General features: G+C 44.4%; 1 protein-coding gene and 1 long non-coding RNA gene across 3 annotated transcripts in view; one reads left to right on the forward strand and one right to left on the reverse strand.

Annotated features, from left to right (window-relative positions):
* Positions 1 to 21,736, reverse strand: part of LOC109444181 (uncharacterized) — a 198,476-nt gene extending 176,740 nt beyond the window's left edge. For both annotated transcript variants that reach the window (XR_012491850.1, XR_012491849.1), the window contains exons 1-2: positions 21,648 to 21,736; positions 20,357 to 20,463 (exon numbers count right to left, since the gene is read on the reverse strand). This is a non-coding gene — a long non-coding RNA (uncharacterized LOC109444181). The remainder of the gene's footprint in view (positions 1 to 20,356; positions 20,464 to 21,647) is intronic.
* A 64-nt stretch (positions 21,737 to 21,800) lies between these two features.
* PAG1 (phosphoprotein membrane anchor with glycosphingolipid microdomains 1) overlaps positions 21,801 to 24,946 on the forward strand; it is a 108,772-nt gene continuing 105,626 nt past the window's right edge. Inside the window, exon 1 of the mRNA XM_019725420.2 lies at positions 21,801 to 22,296. The gene's annotated coding sequence lies outside the window, so the exon portion shown is untranslated. The remainder of the gene's footprint in view (positions 22,297 to 24,946) is intronic.

Here is a 24,946-nt window from a genome sequence, read left to right on the forward strand (position 1 = left end):
GAACCCCGGTATCTCCTAGAATGGGTTTCTCCTGTGATGTCTGTAAAATGGGGAAATGGGCACCTTTTAAAAAACTGTGCAGTAAACATCATTCTGACCACAGATATATGCCCAGGAACAATGATTGAGCTAATTACGCAGGAGGGAGGGTGGGAGGGAGCAGTGGATCCCATTTTGGAGAATACTGTCATATTTCAATATGCTCCTTAAAATCCTTAAGGGATCAGTTTCTCTGTTAATGAGAACACAAAACTCGAGTTCCAATCTCTGGCGTGTGCCATTGAAGCCTTAGTGTCCCCAGAAATTACTGTCCTGGCTCTACGCGTAGACCTTCCATGCTAATGAGAGAAGAGTCCAGGGGAGAACGTGAGGATTAAGTCTCTTTTAAATCAGCAGAATTGTAATTCTTCTCTTCTGAGGAAACAATTTGCTATATGATTGTTCACCCAGGAGTTCTCCCAGAAACAGGGGTTTTGTTCATCTTAGAGTTAGGAACTGGGCTATGTACAGACAAACATGTTTGCTTCCTGACTGTAGCAGAAAATAATCTCCAGGTGTAATAAAATAGTCCGTCTTATGGTCATAAAAAGCAAGAAAACCGGGGCTGTGAGGCCGGGTGCTTTCAGCAGTTTGTGTCCCTTCAGACCTTCCGAGGTAATTATCATTCCACCTTCCATTTCGGTAACGTCCGATGGTTTGCAAAGTACTTTCACATATATTGCTTCATTCAAGGAAAAGAAATGCATATTCTATGAGGGCCATTCCTGAGAGAAAATAAAATGTCACGTAAATGGGAATGATTCCTAGTTGGAATAACTTAGGGAGCTGCTGCTCTATCAAAACAGCGAACCACTTTACGGGAAACAGAGGCGCCAAAGAGTAAAATAAAATCACCGTCACTACTATAGATAGGAAATAAATGGGACTGATTACATTTTTTTTTCATTATGTCCATGATTCAGGGACTGCAATTTCTTCCATATTTGTTGAAATGGGAATATGATAAATAGACATCCTAGCTCTCAGATGTCCTGTGGAATTTCAATGCTTTGCCACTTGAGGCAAAATGCATATACACTACCTGGCAGTGTAAATGACTTTCCTCTGCCCTCTGATTTCATCCAAATCCCACTGAATGATGTGCTACCGGCCCCATCTTTACCTCTGTGTACGTTCTGCTCCACCTGGGCCAGGGTCCTCCCTTCGACCAATTGAGCACCTCCCTGCCTCCACCTCTTGGCTCCCGACACCATTCCTCGCAACTAAATAATCGTTCTTCCTCCAAGAACTGCCCCAGCTACTATGAGCTACAGTCTTCTTTGTTTGTCTTGCAGTAGCTCAGACTTTACATTCATTCATTCATTCATTCATTCATTCATTCATTCAACAACTAGTTAATGAGAATCAACAATGCACAACCCATCGTGTTGGGCACTGGAAATAGTCATGAAAAAGACAAGCAAGATCTCTGCTCTCAAGGAGCTTACACTTTCTGGGGAAGGACAGACAACAAACACACAGTGAAAGATTCCTTTAGATGCTGCTAAGTGCTCTGAAGATCTATAATGGGGCGATAAGAGAAAGTGGCTGAAGGGGGATTGACAGCTTAGAGGGGGGTTCAGGGAAGGCGCCGGAGGAGATAACATCTGAGCTGAGACCTGAATGAAGCCAGCCATGCAGGGTGGGGTGCAAAAGGTGCTACGGCCGGAAGGTGCTGAGCAGGGGAAGCTGCGGGAGAAGGTGCTGAGAAGCAGGCTACTGCTCCGTCACGTAAGGATGTCAGCTTTTAAACTGGGTGCCTCCAGAAGCCATGGAGGGTTTTGGCAGGAGATGACAAGACGTGATCTGTGTTTTTTGGAGGACCTCTCTGGCTACTGGGCAGAGAACGGACCATGAGGGTACAAAACTAGCGTGAGGAAGACCAGTTAGGAGGTTGTTGCAGGTCCAGGGGGAAAGTGAGATTGGGACTAAGGTCGTGCAGTGAAGATGGAGAAGAGTCGACAGATTGGGGATACATTACGCAAGATAAGCCCTCAGGATTTGTGGGTGAATTACGTGCAACTCAAATATATATTCTACTGTGTTGTAATTAAGCTATTGAATGTGTGTTTGTACACTGTGTTCCCAAGTAGAGTATAATTACTCTGCAGCCAGAAATTAGTTATATCCTACTTTATTTGCATCTCAACTATAAAAATGAGGGTGGCCCTTTGCAAAAATGAGCACATGAGGAAGGCTTGTTAGCTTGAATCCAGTTACTATGTTTACTTCTATTGTGGGGCCAACAATAGCGCAATCCAAGTGACCACTGCAAAGCAGAGTGTCCCCTCTGTTTCCTGGTCCTGCATGCTGCCATCTGCCTCTTCACCTCCTGCTATGGTTTCGGTCATCTCTGTGATTTCTTGGCAAGTACCCTCTGTAGATGAGATCTCAGATCCTATGAGAGCACCTGCTTCCTTGCACACCGCATTTAAGCAGCTCACTGAGGCCATTCTCTCAGCCAGGCTCTCTGCTGGGTGACAGGGACCCACAGATAAACACGAGGCGGCATGAGAAACCTTGTCATCCAGTCTTCACCTAAGAACTAGGTGGACGAACCCCAGGGATGCACGTGAGAAAGAAAGGGAAGAATTACACGGGGAGACACAGCTTGGATTTGGTCCTTCGGAGCTGCACTCTCTAAGGGTTGCATGCAAAGGAGGTCCCATCCGCCTCCCTGCCCCTTATTTCTCAACTTTTGTAGACACGATGTACTTCCGGTTCCAAAAAAGGCAATCTTCAATCTCTCCAAGAGAGGCAGAGAGGATTCAGGGTACATGTGTGTAACAATGTCCTGGAGGTTGTTTAGATAATTCCATCTTTCTCTCTTCTTCCTGTCTCCTGACAAACAAATGACCTCCCGTGCATTTGGGTTAATTTCTTTGCAATAAATATTTATCAAATTACGACTACTAGGCACAAGACTCTGGAAAGGTGCTAGAGATGTAGTTCCTGGCCTCTAGATCTTTGAAGAAGAGACAGATAATCAAGTACAATGAAATCCACGCCCAATGGTTACCTGCCCAAAATCCTGTGTGAGCACAAGGAAAGGCCACACATCCTGAACGGATGTCTCCAGAAAGAAGCTTCCTTGGAGGAGCAGTGTGTGTGGATGCGGAAAGGGGAGGAGTGTTCGGAGAGGCTGAGAAGGAGCATGCAGAGGTGCAGGACGTGCTGGAGAGACGCTCAGAGGCGGCCTCACACTGGCCTGGAGCTCCAGGGAACGGCGTGTGGTTGTCTGGCTGGAGAACAGGAGCCGGGAGGAGGTAGGCTGGAAGCAGACCATCTAAATGAGTCCTCTGTCGAGGTTTCAGAGCTTCAGTGCATGTTACTCATCACTCTGTAGCCATCAGGGAACCCCTGCAGACTCTCCGATAGGGGAGCGACACGAGCTGGTCCAGAATAAGGAAGGTAACGCTGGTGCAGTGGCCATAGGGGAGAGTGTCCTGGGGAGCAGAGATGATGGACAGTCTCCAGCAGCCACTCCTTCAGCTTCACCCCTAGAGTGAACACCCCAAAGCCACCTTTCCTGACCCTCCGGGAACCTCCTCTGAGGGAAACGTTGTCCTGGCTCGGATTGTGTCAGCACTGAGGTCCTTCCTCATCTGTCTCCTTTCACAGGCGTCCGTCTGTCCGTAGGGCAGTCTGAAGCCTCGGCTCCTCCTGCCCCCTCTCCTGCACCCTCCATGGACAATGCCGTGAATCAACCGCTTACACACTTGCCACCTGCTTCCTGGAGGACCCGACTGGCCCAGCTGGCGATGCAAGAAGGCTGAGCAGCCCCGGCCCATTTAGGGGTCATATCCAGATTCGCACAGACTGGCCGGTACCACCAGGGCACAAGGGGAGTGGAAGGGAAGGGAGGGAAGACTTTGTATGACAAAAAAACAAGAGGATTTGCTTGATCACCTGCAATGTGCTTGTGGGAGAGGAGATTGTGCTTATGACTTTGAACTCACTCAATGATCACTGTACTTTTCGTCTATGGTGGGGACGGATAAATATCGGTGTCACTGCTGTGCATTGCCTGTGTTTTTTGTTTTTTTTCCTTTTTGTCCCTGTAGTTGTGTTTACAGTAATTTGGTGTGGGACTGTCCTAGTAACTCAGGTCAAGTAAGTGTTTGTTATTGAAAGTTTGAAACACTTATGCCCTTGTATTGATACCAATAACAAAATGAAATAACATTTCATATGATCAAAATTTTCTAATTAAAGAATTCTGACACTATTTATTCACATGCTATGGGGTACAAACCTGAAGGGTATTTATAGAGACTAGTTAGACTTGCAATCTTTTCAGGAATATTTTTACATAAGGTATCATAGCTTTATAACAGCATTTAGTTTTTTAAAAAAGCAATAGTTTATTTAAGAAAACAATCTTCCTCACTTATCCCAGACGACTGTTAATGTTTAACAAGAGAATAGTAATTATAATACATATGGCCCGTTCAATAATTTCCAAGCATTCTTGTTAAGTTTTTAACAAATTACTTCTAATATTTGATTTACACAGGATTCTGATTTTCTATGTTCCCATTTATTTCTCTACTAAATATAAACATATCAACAATCAGAATGAAAGAATATGAATTTATAGGTAAACAATTTGGAGTGTTTAGCAGGAGTTCTCAGCTGCTCTGGTTTGATGAGAACAAAAATTATTTTATACTTAAGGAAAACTATGTGGAACCATAAAAACTATGGCACATTTGAGCTGACTATGTGAAAATAACTAAGTATTTTTCAAAATCCATAATAACTTGACAGTAACTATGCAGTTATGTGTAAATACGGCTTTTTTTAAAAATTAAAAAAGGGTTGCTTGTTTATTCCTTACGATTCTTCCTAAACTGTGGCATGTAAATTGGTTTCATAGCTTGTTTTCATCTCCACATCCTGTGAAGTGCTTTTGTTTATAATATTCTTTTTGAAGTCACGGAAAGCTTTGCAGATGAAAGAGATAGCACAATCTCGTCCTTTCATATTGTAAAGTAAATAAGGGGAATTGTTCATTTGATCAGCAGCTGTCACTCTGAAATAATTTTCCACTAAATCCAGAATCTTGGGATTATTTAGGAAAGAACAGTCACTCCCAGCTACCTTTAGAAACCATATGGAACATTGCGGGTTTGGCTGCCTTTGGCATAGCCACAAGTGCACATTCTAGCACAGTGTACAGGCTCTTCCAAATCTAACCCAGGAGGGTAGCTTCTGGTACCTCCCCGTGTCTATTCCCTCTTCCTGATGTGAGAACTTTGGTTTTGTTTGGGAATCTGCTGCCCACTTCCCAGCAACGGTGACACCTGGGCAAGCCAATTATGACATTCTGTTCTGCACGCTTTCAGCATCCCTCCCAGCAACTGAAAGCTTTTGCTTTCCTGAGGCGGGGGACACATGTGCTGATGCCATCCCTCTCCCCCTCGTGGGGGCTTGGATGCAAATGTGAAAGCAGAGACTGAGGCAGCCTTTTTGCCACCGTGAGAGAAAGGCTGAGAGAAGACGCTGGACCTGACACCATGTAGTCACTGAACTGAACCCATTCCCTCAGCCTCCTACATTTAAGTGAGAAAAATGAATTCTTATTTCTTCAAGCCATGACTGGTCCCTTCTTGTCCCTTGCAGTCAAAAGCATTCCTCACTGTAACAGACTGACATCACTGGCTTTCTCAGCCTCGTTTCCTTGAATTGCAGTATCTGCTTATTGTCCGGCAAACCCAAAGGGCTATTTAACGATGGACATGGAAGCTCTTTGCCTCCAAAATCCTGCTCATCAAAATGACTCAGCCCAAACGAGAAATTTTCCCCAAGCACATCACCTCTTCCCTCCCCCCAGGCTCCCTTAAGCTTTGCACAGCCTCATGGCACGACCCAGGCCAAGGGGTTCTTGAGAAAGCGGCTGATTCCTAGTCTCTGAATTACCCCCGTTTCGTCACACTGTTCCCAGTCCCTAGCACACCCCAGCAGCACTGGGACAAATGTCTCTGTGTTAAAGCTTACAGTCTGCAAACTATTCTAAGAGAAGCTTGGTTTCATCTCAGATTTCTCATTGAAAGGGTTTCCTTCGGTTCTAACTGAAGCCGAACTCTCCGTCTTCCGGGCACTCTCAGAATAAGTGAAAGAAACAGACTGCAACGGGCGTGTGGAAGGACAGCCTTACAACAACAATTAAAACTTTCTTTTGATCCTGCAATTCCACTTCTAGAGAGTTGTCTTAGAGACATATCATCCAAGTGGCCGAGGATATCTGCACCTAGGTGTACCCTGTTTCCCTGAAAATAAGACCTACCCAGACCATCAGCTCTAATGCATCTTTTGGAGCAAACATTAATATAAGACCAGGTATTAAATTATATTATATTACATTATATTATATTATGTAGACCGGCTCTTATATTAATTTTTGTTCCACAAGACACATTAGAACTGATGGTCTGGCTAGGTCTTATTTTTGGGGAAACACGGTAGAATAAAAATTGCGTGTAACAGCAAAAATTGAAAACAGCCACATGGCCACTAATAAGAGACAGGTTAAATAAACTATGGTACATCCATTTCAAAAGAAAATACTGTGCCACTGTTAAAAAGAACCAGAAAAATCTATATATGGTGACATGTAAAAGAAAATCAACACAAATAAAGTCTAACTTACAAACCGTGTTTAGTTCTGAGGTTGGGACTTTTACTCACTTAGATTTAGATAGCACTATTGTGTGGATTTGTATAAACCATACATATATACAATTTATAATCAGAAACAAACTATTAAAGAAACATATCTTCTCTGGTATGTGGTTCTATTAGGTTGGTGCAAAAGTAATTGCAATTACTGCAATGGTTTAAAAGGTTAAAAATTGCAAAAACCGCAATTATTTTTTCACCAACCTAATGATAAAGGTAGGAGGCCAGGAACATATGCAGGGGTGCAGCCTTTATGTGGACGTGAAGAAGCAGAGTCAGTTTGAAATGCAGGATAGAGAGGGGCTGCAAATGGGGTGATAAGTCCGGAGGTTCACGGGAAAAGAGCACATGATGAGAACTGTTCAAATAGGGGACAAGTTGCATTGTCAGGTAGTGAGCTCCCCATTCATCCAACGGTGCAAGCAAGAGACCTCAGTGTGTCCCTTTACACCCCTCATTCCCCAAGATTCCTCTACTGTATACACTTTTCTCCAGCACCACTCTGGTCCAGGTGACCAACCTCTCCTGCTTGAACTATCAGAATAACGTTTTAATTGGTATCCGTATATCACCTGGTAGGCAGAATTTCGGCCTCCATGACCTCTGCCCTGATGTCACACCTGTCATGATGGATACCACAGAGTAAAAGGCCGTTTGCAGACGTAATGAAGGTTACTAATGAGTTTGACTTTAAAAGAGGGAGATTCTCCTGGATTCTCCATGGAAGCCCAACGTCCTCACACGAACCCTTAGCAGCAGAGCTGTGTGCTGGCTGAAGATTGAAAAGAGGAAGCGGGAGAAAGGTGACAGAGGAGAACTTGGAGAGACCAGAAGCTTGAGAAGGACTTGACCTGGCGGCACTAGAGATGGGAGGGGCTACGAGGACAGCAGGAGAAGGAAGTGAATCCTGCCAACAACCCATGAACTTGAGCACCAGGGACACTGCAATTTCTGCCTTGTGAGATCCAAACAGAAAGCCCAGCTACACCGTGCAGTGCCTGGACCTCCCACCTATGGAAACTGTGAAATGGTTTTAACCTGTTTAATTTGCGGTAATTTGTTTCAGCAGCGATAAGAAACTAATACATCAACCTTGGCCCATGCCTGGTCTCTTCTTCCCAACGCAACGAGAGTTCTTCTTTTTTCCCTAAAATATAGATCTGGTTAGGATACACCTGCTTAGCACCTAATTAGCTTCCGACTGCTCACTGGAAACACTGCAGACTCCTTCACACAGCGTTCAAGTCTGGCGTGAGCTTTAGCTCCCACAGACCTCTCCAATGTCACCTTTTTCTCCAAGCCCATCGTCATCCTGAAATTCGGCCCCTCTGGCCGTATTTCATTTACTCATATTGCATGATCCCTCCTGCCTCAGGGCCTTTGCACAAGCTGGTCCCTCTGCCTAGAAGGTTCTTCTCTCCCCTCTTCATCTTCTGGCCACTATCAGAAGTCCTCCTGACCTCTCTGACTAAATCAAACATGGAAATGATAGGTTTCTGTGGAATTGCATGCCTCTGCTTCTAAGCAACTGTTATGGTTACAGTGGTTTGTGTGACTGCCTGACAATTACCGTCTCCTACACTATGCTGTAACCTCCATAAGGTCAGCGAGTGTGTATGTCTTTCCTCGTCATGGTATTAACAGCTTTTAGTAGTGTGTCTACAACAGTTCTCAAATAATATTTTCCGGATGAATAATTGAACCAATGGGTCCCACTGAATGAGTGAGTTGGTGGTCCAGGAAAGAAGAGATGAGAAAACACTGGCCACCAGGAGAAAGTTGAGCCAAGTGACCACCGGTTACCCTGCCAGCTCTCAGACTGCGTGACGTTCATTATTCTGTGCCCATGCAAAGTGGGACGACTGTCTCGTAATTTTACATTACTCAGGGAACCGCAGTTTCTCTAATGCAAATAGCTGCCCAAACTAGCATATCACTGCATCACAAATATGTGTCCTGTCTCACCAAATAAATTTGGTCAATATTTAACGGGTAATGACAAGTACAAGACACTGTACTATGTGTCCCAAATGCTATCCGCCTCCCCTTGATGATTAATATACCCAATTAAGTATCGAACGTCACACTTTATAAAAGATACTTTTGGATACATTACATTATCTCCTTGTAACTTTGTAAAGCACTTGTGTATTTCTTATAGCTTTTTTTCAATTCACCACAGATCAAATCAGAGATTCACTGCTCAGAGGTTAACTGACATGTTCAAGTTAAAAAAAACTTGGAAGTGACATAACTCAATCTTAGTCTTCCTGCTCCATCCACATCCAGTTTTTAACAGCATGGCGTTTCCAGGTAGGAACTAAGCTTCACCTTCCCTGTGTGTTTATTTCCCTTCTCTCCACCCCGACCCCCTGTTGCCCAGCTCATGTGCCTGACAGTGGTCTGGGCAACCACCAACCACACCTGGTGTGATTTTTATTTCTGTTTGCACATCCCAAAGATGAGAAGATGAACCACACTGGGCAATCAGTAATGTTTGTCAAACGGATTGTCTACGTTAAACTTACACTTCACACATCTGCAAGTTAGTGCTTATTCCAGCTTAAACTCCTCACGTTTGAGATTATAAATTTCTACATGAGAAGTATTCTATTGATTATTTTGGGGTTGGCCTTAGAGTATGCCTCTTTTTACATAGTTAATAGCTATAGAGACTGTGGAATTTCTGAGAGATGTGCTTTTTATTGATGAATGTACGTCATGATACCACCGGTTAGTGTGGGGTGGGCCTTACCCAGAGTGACGAGGACGTGGTTAGCATGTGGGGGTGAGCTGAAAGATAACCTTTGCTTAATAGCAGTGGTAGGTATAATATCCAAACAGTTCTGCTGAATGTACTGGAAAATCCAGAAGAAATTCCAAAAGTTATTTTAAATAATTGTTTCTGGAAGAAGGGCATAATTTCACCTTACAATTACTTCAAAAGAAATGATTTCATTTGGATTCTTCTGCTGTCTTCTACTTTTAAAAAGAAACTTAAGAGTGGAATTAATAAGCCAAAGGCCACAAACACCTGCTTTATAAGTTGCATTTTTTCCCCTGACTGTGATATTAACGCATGCTTCTGTAGACAACACAGAAAGGACATAAAAGTGTCCAGAGGGAGAGAAAAGATTTACTTGTGACGATCATTATTCTACCCTGAGGCAAATATTGTTAACATCCCGACACTTTCATCTCTATAATACTCCTGTTTTATTTTTCTTAGTTGAGATGAAGTCTAGATTTTCTACTTAACATTATGTATTTTTTCACCGGTAAAGCATTTGTTTCGATGCTTTTGATTAAAGGTATTACCTCTCTGCATTACAATTCAAAAGTCTGCCCAACTGATGTAACCACTGTTAAAAATGTGGTATGACCTTCCTTAACTTATTCCTTTGCTAAGCCAACATATACAGTATACGTCTACCATGTTTCCCCGAAAATAACACCTAGCCAGACAATCAGCTCAAATGCGTCTTTTGGAGCAAAAATTAATATAAGACCCGGTATTATATTATATTATACTATATTATATTACATAAGACCCGGTATTTTACATTATATTATATTATATTATATTATATTATATTATATTATATTATACTATATTATATTATACCAGGTCTTATATTATAGTAAAATAATACCAGGTCTTATATTAATTTTTGCTCCAAAAGATGCATTAGAGATGATTATCCGGCTAGGTCTTATTTTCAGGGAAACACGGAAAATACCATTGCTATCATCGTTGTTTTACAAAAATGGATTAGTTTACATAACTAATTTTTTCTTAACTATATACCATTACATTTTCCCAATTCCTTTCATATAGATCTACCTCATTCTATCAAATAACTGCATAATATTCCACATAGTGGAAGTACAATAATTTAAGAAACCATCTCCTATCGATGGACATTCAGTATTTGTTTTTCCTTATTTTTCGTGTTTTAAGAAAAAAAGCAATAAAAATAATAGTACATATATACTGTTTAAATATATTTAAATATATACTATGTCTAATATATATTTAATATATACTATTTAAATATATAAATACAAAATATAAATATATGTTGGATTTATATATTTAAATAATGGCACTTTTATTTTTAGAAAACATTTCTTTGCTAACAATCAGCAATTTAACTACCCAATGCAGTTGGGTTCTTTCCTTTGTTCTCCATGAGAACAGGTCCCTCTTGGGTTCTTTCCTCTCGTGCCCAAAGAGAACACAGGCTGTGGCAATGTAGAAAGCTTGAGTGAGACACCTATTTGCTGAATTGAGCTGCACTGATAACACTACTGGGAGCCCTGAATTTAAACGTGATCAGGGTGTAAGCTGTGCCGTACGATATGCACGTCGGACTCCTGAGTCAGGACGGAACTGGAACCTTCACAGACCTGCCACCTGCACCCAGCCGTCCACCAAGGGGCAGTGCGAGGTCTGGCAACTAAGTTCGCAAACGTAATGGTTGGCTTCGTAAGTCTCTGAACTCAGTCTCCTTCCACTTCATTTTTCTTTGTTTTTCAATTGGGTCAGTGGCATGTTTCTCGTGCTGCTCCACCCCCCCCCCCCCCACCCACCCCCGCCAGAGCACAGGGTGAGGGCATTTCTGGAGACTATGAGCTAGAAGAGACCTTACTGGAAAACCGCGTTTGGGGCCTAGTTGTTAAATGTAACCAGTTTCCAGTGTGCTTTGGAATATCACCTCTTCTTCAGTTTAGTGTGTAAACAGAACCTGGAAGTTGACTTTGCCCATGATTTAATATGCACTTTTTAAATCTTCACAGTACTATATGTTTCCTGCTCATATCCCTATATTCTGTCTCTTGAATAACATAGTTATTCAAAGCAGTAGCTGAATTCTTTTACTAACATTTACGAGTACCAGCAATGACCCAAATCTCATAAGAAAAATATCATCAAGCCTAGTTTACAAATGAGAAAGTCAAGTTCAGACAGAAAATTTGCTCAAGGTGATACACAGATAGGAAAGAAAAAGAATATTTGAACCCAGGTCTTCCCAACTCACACAGGCTCTCCATCCTGGTTACCTGTCCAAGTATCTGGCATGCTTGATTAAAGTTACTTGTGTTTGGAATCACAGCTTCCATATATTCTTTTTTTTTTCTATCCACAGCAAAGAGTACATAGTAGGTATTCTGTAAATTTTTACGTGTAGGTATATAGACTAGTGTGAAATTTTAGATACAGAAAATGCATAGCAATATTCTAGTTTGAATCTGTCATTTCGTAATTTAGGAAATTAAGGCCCAGAGAAATTCTTCAAGTTGACATAGCTAGGGGAGTGCCAGGATCCAAACAAAAATATCACTCCTCATACAAGGCCTCTCAGCTCTTCCTGCTACCTTTTCCCTTCCCCAAGGGACTCTCGCGAGTGACAAGTGGCTTGAGTGGTTTAGCAATGGGAGAAGCCAACTGCTGCTTCTCCTGGGACATAAGACCTGAGGGAACAGAGGTCATGTCTGTGTCACGGAGTTGGAAAGACTTACAGGAAAGACTGACAGGAAAACAACAATAATAAAACCTCCCATTAATTTATGAGAGAGGCAGCAGACAATGCATTGACTCTGGAGCCACGAGGCCTGGGTGAAATGTGTCGAGGTAATCTGCTGCTCACTTGCTGTGCAATCTGGGATAAGTTACGTGGCCTGTATGTGCCTCCGTTTCTTCATCTGTCAAACGGAAATGCAGGATCTCACACTGGCTTTGTGACAACTAAAGGCGTCAGCTCCATAAAAAGCACAGACATCACCTGGCACTGAGAAGCACTCCTGGTTGTTACTGGAACACTTCGTAAGTTCCAGAGACTGTGCCAAATGCGTAAAAACCATTAGCTTTATTTACCTTCTTATTATACATTAACTACGATAAGCTGTTGTTACATTTTACAAATGAGGAATCTTGAGACAGAGAGAGAATGCGCAACTGGGCCAAGATTCTATCACCTGGCAGTGGAAGAATGTAACCTGGGTGACAATCCCCCAGGGTGCACACGGCTAACCATTGTGCAGGGACCTACAAGAAAAGGAAACTGCTTTGGGGTGCCTCCTGCAGCAGGTGCAGACTCTCTAGCCACTTTTGTGTAAACCAACCTCCACCAATTCTCGTGTGGCCCCAGGAGGTTAGCCTGCAGTGGACCATATGACCGTATCGCCCCTAATTCAGAAAAGTCTCCATTAGCTCGGACACTGCTCTGAAATTCTGAAAGTGTGGACTTACTCTATGTGGATCTCGAAAGAGACCTGATCGGGATGCCCCTGGAATTAAATCCTATTGAAATAACCGAAATCAGGCCAATTCTGAAGACTTCTCTTGCAAAGTCCAATCATCCAGGTGTCCCCCAGTGTAGAGCATATACAGGTACATACAAGAGCTTGTATTGGAAAAACATCCCAGGTCACAAGCTCATCTCTGTGTATCCAGGAGCCTTCTAGAAGGGGAGGACCATGAGTCATTCTCTTCACTGCAAAATGGCCACAAAAATCGCCTGCTTTGTCTCAGAGAAAGTGCCACAAATCGTGTCTAAACTGAAGTCTCCGGGAACAAATCCTTTGTGGCAGCATTTGCCACCTTACATAAATCTCCTGAAGAAATGTATTGAGAACCAGCCTATGAACACAAGTTTCTTATTATCTTTGTGCAATAGACTTGGATGTTTCCTACCACATGTTTCAGGGGAATTTAAAGCTCTGAACAGACACGCCTGCATGTTGCCAAACAGCATGTTACAGGAATGACTGCTCCCTAACTCCAGTCACTGTCATTTTCAGCTATTCTTTTCGTAAGAAAGTAAAAGTTTGGCGTGTTAGAAAAGCAAGTCATTACTTCTGGAGAGTAACATTGCGTCAGATAAAATAAAATGAGATTTCTCCCTCTGTTCGCCTGTCTGAAATACATTGTTGGCTGGCATCCCCATCATCATTAGAAACTCCTCTGGCTGCAAAGTTACTGTTTCAATTCTGATTCATAACACGAAGAAGATTCAAATAGTGAGTCCAGCTACAACTCAGTAGGGATACTTCAATGTTAACCTGCTAAGTAAGCAATACACATTTTTACACACTTGAGATTTCTTTTTTCAATGTTTGTCAATGCCTGACGTCCATTTCTTATCCTTTTTTAAGTTAGATTGTTAACCCTTCCTATCAGTATAACTGATGCACTGACTTAATTTAGCAGGAAGACATGGAGTTTAATCATTAGTATAGACACAAGGCTAGATGAACAATTCTAAGATGCATGACAAGTGTGCCAACAGAACCTGACTCTGAACCCCAATGGCTACGTCAGTGTGTATCACTGTCTCCATATAATGGCTGGACCTGGGTATGATACGTCAGTAACAGGCATGGAAACCCAAGTGAGATGGACTTTTAATTTCTGGTCTGGTCCTGACGTACTCTGAAATCCTAGGAAAGATGCTTATCTCTGGCTTAGCTATTCCTATCTGTGAAATAAGGAGAGAAAAATTACTATTAAAGTAATGTTCAGACAGACAAGACTGTTAAATAGGCATGAAATGTAAAGTGAGTGTTATTATAAAGGACGTATTTGTACATCAACATGGTCAACCATAAAACAGGTCATTAATACTTGGGATTTTTAAGACAATTCACTAGGCATGGTTTGAAATATAAAGACGTAGAAAATGGGGAGACTTGACCCCCAGAAGCTGACAGTCCAGCTAGGGAGATGGGAGGGACACACTAAATCTGTTGATTACTTCACGGGCCATCAACAGCATTGCAGGTTGACTGATAATGGATAAAATCATCTGATGTAATTGCTCGCTTCCTCGTCTTGAGATGGTGATGCCATTTCTGCTCTGTGTTAATCAGCGCTATAAATAAGGCAACACAAAAGCAGGGTGTGTTTCTAAAGGCATGATGTAATATTGTGTTCTGACACCAGTTCTCTGCCACCAACTGGGTGTCCTACAATTCCGTTCAATTCTGATGCTGGTTGGAGTTAGGGTCAGATCCCTCCGGTTACAGGGCAAGATCCCCCCAGCTTGCCCTGACATCATGCTAGCTGCAAGTGGGGTCCTCAGGTTTCCTGCCATTCGGTCTGACTTCACTATAATTTCAGAGGTTCCAGCAACCTTCCTTCAGATCCGATAGTTCACCAGAATGACTCACAGAACTCAGGAAAGCCCTATATTTATGGTTACTGTTTTGTTATAAAGGATACAAATGAAGAGCCAGAAGAGAAGGTACACAGGACGAGGTCTGGAAAAGCACTGCGTGCAGGAGTTTCTGGAGTCAGGGCGAACCACCCTCCTAGCACAGTAACATCTCCACCAACCAGAAAGCTCCCCACGCTTGGTGTCCTGAGTTACTGGGGGCTCATTATGTAGGCATGATTGATGAAACCATTGGCCACATGATTGAACTCAATCTCCAACCCCCTTTGTTTCCCCAGAGGTCACCTGGTGGGGTTGAAAGCCCTATAGCTAGTTCCTCTCCACATCTCATTCGCATAAACCCAGGTATGGTCCAAAGGCATTTGTTATGAGTATCACAAGACACTCCTGTCACTCAAGAAATCCCAAGGGCATTTGAAGGTCTGTGCAAGCACCAGGGACAGTTTAGGAGCAATGCCATGTGGATGACACAAACAGTGGGTATGAAAGAAGGTCACAGGAGAAACCCCTCCAACATGGGAACTAGGACATTCAAGGTCAACTTCATGAATGTGGTGAGGTATGAATTAGCCATTGGAGTACGGCTGGTATTTGAAGGACAGAGATGATGAGTAAAGAAAACAAGAGTAAACTGCAGAATTAAGAAAGTACAAAGGGTAATGAAACCATGAAGAGCCAACCGATTTGACCAAAGTAGGAGATTCGGGATGGGGCATAGTGAAAGATAAAGCAGATAGCCATCACTCCGGTATACCCAAGGCTCTTTGAACCAAGAAGTCCAACCACGTATTTTCAGAAAAAAAAAAAAAAATTCTAATTAGTATGGATGAAGCAAACTACTCTCAGATTGCCTATAACTGGTTTCACGATGTTATAGTCTAGTATTCTCTTCAAAAACAAAACAAAAAACCCTTTAGAATGTTACTGTAGTTGGGTGGTTCATGAGAATTCCTTGCATACGCGATTTGGACGAAGTCTGCCAAAGGTATCTAAATAATGTTTTCAATTGCTGTCACTGGCTCTATAAACCAAAATAACGTCCCTTGGGCTCAGCTGTCCCCTTCTGTGTATAAACAAAACAGCGTCTACACGTTCTTTCCTGGCCAAGAGAAATGAGGCTCCCATGGCTTTGGACAGCTGTCCTGCATGTCCCTGACAGCCACCACATGAGTCCCAGGCTCTGGAGAGCATTAGCAAGACCAACATCTGGCTCCACTTGCTTGCTTTCAAACACAGCTTCATTTTCCTCTCACTTTCCAGAAACAGGAAATACCTCGTGCACGTCAGTGGAATCTGGGATTAAATATTTCTAAAACCCACTGCTGTTTTTATAAGACATCATGGCGTGATGGTTTACTTTATGGCTTTTGCCTCTGGAAATTCTTTTCTCTACATGAGTGGCTGTGAAATCGCCAAGGTGCCCTGTTTTTCCATCATGCTGTAGGATTGGACTTTTATCCATCCCCCGAAGAATATGTTTGAGATCCACTGAGGGTCTGAGCAGCAACCACACAAGTAACATCTCAAATTTCAGGAGCTTTCATTGCTTGTTCAGAACAGTAGGTTTGCCCACCGCCAAGGGTGTGGAGACTTTCGCTCTCACCAACCCTCACTAGTATTGGCCAGCCACCCTTCCTGGAAAGGGTGCTCTGTTGAGGGAGTAGGGAAGGGTTCAGCAGAAACTGAAAGCTTCTTCTTCATGGGGAACTAGGGATAGGCAAATGGCTAACTCTTTCAGAAAGTAACAACAGCTGCTACTATTATCGTTTTCCAGAAAAGGAATCTTATGCAGACTGAGTAGGAAAGCCATGTAAACAACGCACATTCCTCCACTTCTAAATGGGCTTCTAACCCAAACAGAAAGCCACAGAATGTCCTTTCCCTGTGATCTTTTGCTCCGCCATAACAAGGGGTGGCCTCGACTCCAGGGGAGGTACAGGCTGAGAGCCGAAAAGTCTATTTGCTGAAAAGGTGCTGAGAGGGTGGGAATGGAAGAAGAAGAAGATATATAACAGGGCAAGAAATGGCAGATATGCTTTAGCCACTAAAAGCGTTTCACATCTTTCTGACTTTAGAGAATGCACACTTAGCTAGCTTCTCTTGGCAGTGAAACTTGTCAACTTGATACACCTTCCTTTCTCAATCCTGAATTTGGGGTTGTTGGCTGGTGAATGATTTATGACTAAGGAAACACACAGTTTTCTCGGATGCTTACTTAACATTTAAGTTTTTAAATTTAAGTTAAGTTCGTATTACATGGAAGTGCTAAAGGCAGAAGAATTGAAACGTAAACCTAAGGATTCTCTGCCCACATTATCAGCCTCCACAGCAGTGGCTGACATGCGTCAGATCATGAGCGGTGAGGTCAGGGTAGAAATTTAAGGAATGAGCAAGGTCAGGATGACAAAGGAGGATGGGCATATCTATTCTTTAATCTGTGATGGGAAGACATTTCCTTAAGGCACTCTCTGTTTTCACTTTCTCTTCCCACCAGAATTTCTTTCTCCCAGTAGAAAAATCTGGAAGTTTTCAGTCCTAAGCCTTCTTGCCTTTTCCTTTGCAGCACAGTGTGAGGACAAAGAATAACATTCGCAGGTTTTGTCTCGATCTCCCCTGAAAGTCTTCTCCACATGATCCCCTAAAGTCACCCTTAAGTCTTCTGTCAGAAAAGAAAAGCACGCTCTTAAAAACCACAGTTAATCATTGCGTACGTGACAGTGATCGAATGGACACTGGGGCCCGTCTAGCTGCAGATTGGAACTCTAGAAGAAAAAAAAAGAAAAGCTACACTAGCAACTAGCATTTGTGTGGAGCAGCCACGTGATGACAGCCGACAGAGGGAGATGCTGGGAGCCCCAGCCAGACAACTGTGTGTTCCCACAATGCACGTGGCCTCTCCACCAGCCAGCCTGTCCTTCTAGGTGGGCAACTTGGTTGGGAGGGAGGGGTTGGTAATTCTCAGAAATTCACAGTGAATACACTTTTCTGTAGCAGTTTTTTCAAGCTTTTATCTATTTACAATGGGTTTATAATCTACTCATCTCTGATCATTTTTTTCCCTCGAGATGAAGTCAAAATGTGGGACTCTTAACACTTTAAGTCCAGGCACATCTTGTTTTATTGTGCTTCACTTTGTTGCACTTCCCAGATGTTGCATTTTTTCCTACAAATTGAAGGCAGGACCCTCCACCAGCAAAAAGAGTATGACTCTTTATTGTGATACTCGCTTTATTGCAGTGGTCTGGTACCAAACCCACAGTATACCCGAGGTTGCCCGTACAGGCAAGCACTCAATCACAGGATACAGTTTCAACTGCTATTTCTCTTCTGGATCACAAGCCCACACTTCTCCCAACATTCTCTCAGAGGCTTCTGATACCCATTCTTCACCAGCTTCTGCTCCTCAGCCACTACAAGCCATAGCCAGGCGTCCTCTTCGGACCCTAAATTCCATCCTCTCCAGCCCCAAACTCCAGTCTTACCACAGGGTCAGAATCCTCACACTATTTGCTTTCAGGCTTGCAGTTACAGTGGATACTACATTAACTGATTCATGAGTTTAAAAAACATTCTGGAGGTAGCCTGAAAATCCATTATATTGACTGCTCCAAGTTATTTGAACAAATTATTTAGAACAAGCCATTCAGAAGTAGACATTTGAAATTCAGGCACTCTGTAAGTGTCCTGAGTTAGGGCAAGAGGAATTCGGCTTTCCAATAGGTTTCAAAAGTTTCTCAGGAAAAAAAGACAGAATGTTTGTCTCCCTATCCCTTCCCCCACCCCCACCCCATGTCCCACCACAGATTTGGTTATGGTTTCCAGAGCAGTTACAAGCAGCTGCATGTGTTCAAACAAGGCAAACACAATAAACCATGTCCAAGAACCAAGCACAACTTGAGTTAAAATTTTATGGCAACCTTATTTTTTCCCTAGTGAAATCTGATTCTACATTTCCACAGCCTTGCCAGTCACCTTGGACTCCCCACTGCTCTTATCTGGACTGTAACAATGACGTAGGCAGAGGTGGGAAGATTTTCAGGTTCAAGATATCCCTTTGAGTAACACAGATGAAGAAATGTAATTAATGCATATGGAGAATTTGGGGGGCCAAAACGTCTCAGCTCCGTGAGCAGCCTGTGATTCTTAGCAGAAAGGGCTGAATACACATCTATTCTGGGTGCAGCTTGTTGAAGGAGCAGAGAATAGGATCAAAGGAGTTGCTAGGACCTGGATAATTGATATCCTCACTCTTGGGTCTTTTAGAGGTATTGAATGAAGACTTTCTCAGCCAAAGAGCAGGTTTTGCTGACCCATGAGGAAGAAATACAGACCTCAGAAAGAGAGAAAAAAAACAACAACGCAGCAGCTATACCTCCAGACAACAGCAGCTAATGAGAAACAAATTCTAACTCAGACACAGTCAGTATTGACAGTCAATATGAATCCAACATCACACACTTCATGTGTTTATTGCCAAGAATAGTAGCTCAAAATGCAATGGCAATGGGACATACGAATTAACTTTCTATATAATTATATCCTGGATTTCTTAAAGTCAATATGCAAATGAACTCATAGACCATACAGATAAATATTTTGATTGGAGATTCCAACACCTAAGAAAACAGGATGAATTCTTCTCCTAAAAGTCCCAACATGACTATCATGCTACCTTTGTTTTTAAAAAATATTTTCTTATTAAAAACTGAGCTAACAAAATTCCACAACCAGCTCCCTCACCCACAGAATATTCTCTTTAAATTAGGCATTCATTCCTTTTTAAAATATGTATTTCATAATCGCACGGAAGAGTCGCTCTAATGGAAGAGTTACATTGGCCAGAAAGATAAAGGTGGGGAGGCCATAATTTACAGTGCAGCATTCCCAGGCAAACCTCTCAATTAGGAGACTGCATATAAACATCACACACTTTCTTCCAAAGCTTTACTCAGGTTGAAGATACCGTCCATAGCATTTATCACAAGCACAAGAACCATTCCTGACACTCCGGTTCTGTATCAAGGAGTGGCTTTGAAATACATTTGGTTCTAATTTACTGACGGCAGATCTTGGTATGAAAAACAGTGCTCAGGACGTCATTTGTAGAAAGCAGAGCAGAGGAAAAGGACAGGGGCTTGGCACTTGTGGTTGCCTGGATTTTTGTCTACAGCACCGGCTTCTTTGAATGAGGATGGTGATGACACTTAACCCCAGAAAATGTGAGTGCTGTTTTCTGAGCCTCTGGGTGAAACCTGCACAGAGAAGCTGCAAAGTCCTACGACTTGGGATGGTCTTAGAATGACATGTTGCATCCCAGTTCATGGAGTCGCAAAACCAGACACAAGATGCATTCCTTCCCTACAAAAATGAAAGCCTTTCCCACTCAGGATTTAGGCACAGGCTTTCAAGGATGTGAATAGTAAACACAGACACCATGTTCTTTGTAAGATCTTACTCACTGTTTTCCTTAGTTACAGAAGCCACGTCTGACATCCAGCTCTTCCCTCTTGTTCAAATTCCACTGTTCGTGTAAGTGAACTAATGTCCACAGCTTCCTTTTCTGAATCTGTAAAATGGGCAGAACATCTTTTATATCCAATTTACGAGACTGTTGTGAGATTTCGATGAATGTACGTGATGCTTACATTCATAAACTCTCAGACACCTGAGTTTCACCCTGTGCTACGAGAAGAAGGCCCAGCCTGGACTCTAGATCTTCTTCTCCAAGGCGTGTCTCTCTAGGCTCTAGGTGGAATCCAAGCTTTGTTTCCTCCTAGGTACCCTTCCTTCTGCAATGCACTGTGCACAGGCCATCTAACACCCCTGCCCCATCCCTCTGCTCCCTACTCGACCCCTCCCCTCCTAATGATAACTTCAAGCCCCTTGAATGATATTTGTAAAGAATATGTGTGTTTCATATAATTTATATATTTCCTACTAAGGAATGCATGTTTGTCGTAGAAAATTTTGACTAGCCAAACAAAGCACCAGTTGAAATTGGACTTTGCCTTGGCCCAACGTCCTGAGCGCTCCACCCAGCTTGGCTCTTTTCACGGCAAACGTCTATTCCCAACTTCAGAAAGCTGGTCATACCCTGAAGTTTGGCCCAAACAACACCCATATCAGACTCATCTAGAAAGGAATTCCAGAGCCCCACCTTTGCCCAGCACCTGAACCACAACCACGAGGAGTAAGGAATGTGCTCTGCATATTTTAGAAGCCACTCTGGTGGTTCTCAGCACACGGATGCTTCAGAACCTCTGATTCTGATTCTAAGACCACACTTTGAGAAGCAAGGATGGGGTGGTCGGGACCTGGCATCATCGGAGAGCTTGTTAGAAACGAAAACTCTCCCCTTGCTGAATCGGACCCTGCAGTTTAACTAAATCCCCAGGTGATTCTGCCATTCAGTAAAGGTTTGAGATGTTCTGTCGTACCACCTGGGAAGCTTTACAACCTACTATACCTGGGCGCTACCCAAGATTCTGGGGTGCAGCCAGGGCAAAGGGCTCTTACAAGCTTCCCAAGTGACTTTAATAGGCCGGCAAGACAGAGAACCATTGTCCACTACATTCCAGACCTTTATGGGTTAAGCTATAACCTGAGTTAAACTGGCTTTCATGGGCTTGCCCAGGCCCTAAGGACTGCTTAGAGTAAACAGGGGTTCTGAAGGGACAATGGACCCTGGAGATAAACAAGTCCAACCACGCAGATTTAGGCTCCCCAAATGTGAAGCAGGAGACCCAGTACCTTGTGGCAAGCAGGCAAGACGCTGCACCCGGGAAGCCTCCGGGGGCTCCAGACCTGACGGCGGGACGCCCCGCCCCTCCCCGCTCGCCCCGCCCCTTCCACGCTCGCCCCGCCCTCCCGGTGACGCGCGGGCTCATGCGCACTGGCGCCCGCGCGGCACGGCCGCTCCTCCTCGGCGCTGTCATTCTCCGCCACGCCGCGGCCAGTGCGGACTGCGGTGCCCGCGCGCCCCTCGCCCGCCCGCCGCCGGGCGCCCGCGATGTGACCGAGCCTGGGCGAGGGCTGGCGGCTCTGCGGGCTACGGCGCTCGGCTTCCCTGCGGCCGCGCTCCCTGTGGAGGCGCGATCCCCTCGGAACGGGGCGCACGCACCCGGGGCTCCGACGCGCCCTCCGGGGTGCGCGGCAGCGCGGCGCTCGGTCGGCGCGGCCCCGTGCAGCCTCGGCCGCTGTCGCCGCGCGCTGCTCCCTGGCCGGTGGCCGACGCCGGGCACCGCCGCGCCGAGGCTGCGGGTGCAGAGCAGCCGCCCGCGCAGTGCGGGGCCGCCGGCTGCGCTCAGCCGAGCGCGGTCCCCAAGAAGGCGCCCTGTCGCCTGCGTCCCAGTGAGTTGACTCCAGTTTCTGAAGTTCGAGGAAGCCGTGCAGAGGGCAGGTAGGTTTTTCTTAATTATCTTCGTGCGTGGGAAGCTGGGGGTGGCACCTCTTGTGAGCAGGGCACCAGTTTGGGGAGGTCCGGGTGCAGGAAGCGGGCATGGCACGCGGGGAGAGGCCGCAGTCCGGGGCCGGCTGGCTCCAGCCTCGGACGAACGTGCCAGTTGGAAACGTGCAGTGAGAGGACAGGTGCTCGGAGGGCGCTTCGCCTGCGGCTGGTCGCATATCCGAGCTTCTTGGCTCTGTGTGTGATGGGGGGGGGGGGGGCGCAGAGGGAGGACGGCACAGGGTCTTGTCACCTCTGCCCTAAGTCCTCAGGGGAGTGACTCCTGTAATATTCCCGAATGCGACGGCGTCATTGGGGATGCGAGCTTTGCCAGGCCTCCAGGCTTCCTGCGCGCCCCACTTTTTTCTTACCCTGGGGCAGAAGTTGCCCGTGTTTCCATAATAGCCCAGTCCTTTGCGGGCAGAGCAACTTACATGTCAACCCAGCGTTTCGTGCTATAAGGCAGATAAAATGAGATGCCCGCTCTGTCTGTGTGATTTCACGCAATTTCATACACTTTAAGAATGTGGGCAGGTCCCAAAGAAATAGGATACCGATGACACTTGAGTTTCTCCCTGACTGTCCTGTGCGTCTTACGTAAGCCTCCCGTGGGGGGAAACTCTCTCTCTGCAGTGGCTGCAGCTGTGGCTCTCCATGCCATTTGTTAAGGTCCAGCTTGAACAGTATTTAATGCAAAAGCTGACGTGATATAGCAGCCTGGAGTCTGAAACAGCGTGCTGTCCTCAGATTGGAGCGTCTTCTCCTAATAGGGAGCATGCGAGGCAAAAAACCCAGTAAATTTTCCAAGACAGCTCCAGGAATTAGCCGCATAAATCATGTTTAAAAATAGCACGCATTGTACAGGGAGCTTGCAGAGGACCACTTCTGAACACATCCCCTTTGTTTTAGAAAAAGTGGAAATTGTTCGTGCCAGACAATTGTTGAGTCTGAAAGTTAAGTGTACTGATGGACTGAATTGTCTTAATAAACAAAGAGCATGATTTATAGGTAGCTCTCCGGTCCACTTTGAAGGATAGAATTTTGTAACCTTTCTTTCTCCTCGCTCCTCTAGAGATTCCTTTCAAGTGGAGCAGTAGGTTATCATCATTGATGTTTAGTAGTGGGGTTGATTAAATTTGTAAAAGGAATACTTGGAAATACCATCCATTACTGCGGTTACTAAGACAGTGGATATTAGAAATAAGGAGAATATTCAGATTAGTTGGCATAGAAGTCATTGGTTTAACCAAACACATAACATTAAGACTGCTGTATATGTAGTTTTTAATTTGGACTTGTAATACAGTTGTGTAAACCACAACTCAGGGGTGTATTTTAATGTCAGGTTTATTTAGATAATCTTTAAAGAAAGAAGCACTTTTATTTATGGTATCTCAGCATATAGAACACGATGAACTAGTTATAGGCACCTCATTTAAAACGTCATAGTTTTTTTTTTTTTTTTTTTAAAGAAAACACACACACTGTTATTTCAAAAGTTGAAAAGTTAGTCTAGTCAACACACATTGTAGTTTGTGAGAGCGCCCATGGCTTAATCTCTAAAAGAGCTGACATCCGGGCATGGGATCTCAAACGGGGTGGCTTCCAAAACACTGTTGCATCACTGTGAAGGGGACAAACTAGCGAAATGGGCTAGCGTCTCTGGTACCATCCGTTTGAATCTGGGTGGGTGACCTAAACTCTGTGCCTCAGTGTCTTCATCTGTGAAATGGGGGTAATAGGAGCACCTACCTCACTGGATTATGGTGAGGAGTAAACGAGTTCACAGATGGGAACCTGTTGAAAACCAGTGTCTGGCACAGTAAACTGGGTCAAATGGATCCAACTGGGTCAACTGGATCGTTGTTAGGAAAGAAATGCATCTGTGGAGACCGTGGACGACATTGAATGACTGCTGACGGAGGTGGACAGAATCAGCTCACATATAATACAGGAGAGGAGCACCTCCCAGTAACGCAGACGCCGGCTGGCGTCTGGCCTGCCGTCTCCCGCAGCTCCTTGCTGAGGTGGGGTGCTCCACGTGCACTCTGGAGAGGAGGAAATCAAAGGTCAGGAAGATCAAAGAGTGGAAGTCAGTGTTGGGATCTTTCCCCTGTGTCTGTCTGTTTCAAACCCTGTTCTGTTTGACGCTGCTGCCCCGACTTGCAAGGTGCTTTCTCCATCTCTTCTTTCATCCTCACCATCGTGTCATGAAATAGGTGCACGATTCACTGCAATTTACAGATGAGGACAATTAGGTGACGCAGGGAAGTATGCAGAGTACTGAATGCACTCACACCACGGCTCTCCGTCTATTCTTCTCCTCATCGTAGGTATTGTTAAATCCCTCGCCCACCCGGGCCAGTTGTGGGGGCACCAGCAGGTGAAGTGGTGTCCTCCTTCCCTTTCAAGTGGAATCAGTTGCTTTTTACTTCCTTCTTCATAAATTCAGTGAGTCAAGAAAAAAAAAAGGTAGGATGTTACAGCTCCCACGGGAGGACGCTGGTTCCCGGTTGGTTTCCTGCCTGCAGGTGGGGCTGTGGGGGCTCCGTGCAGCCTACAGCCCGGCTACAGCAGCAGTCGTCCACAGACAGTACCCCGTCGT

Source organism: Rhinolophus sinicus, linkage group LG14, assembly GCF_036562045.2.
Source record: "Rhinolophus sinicus isolate RSC01 linkage group LG14, ASM3656204v1, whole genome shotgun sequence".
NCBI lineage: Eukaryota > Metazoa > Chordata > Mammalia > Chiroptera > Rhinolophidae > Rhinolophus > Rhinolophus sinicus.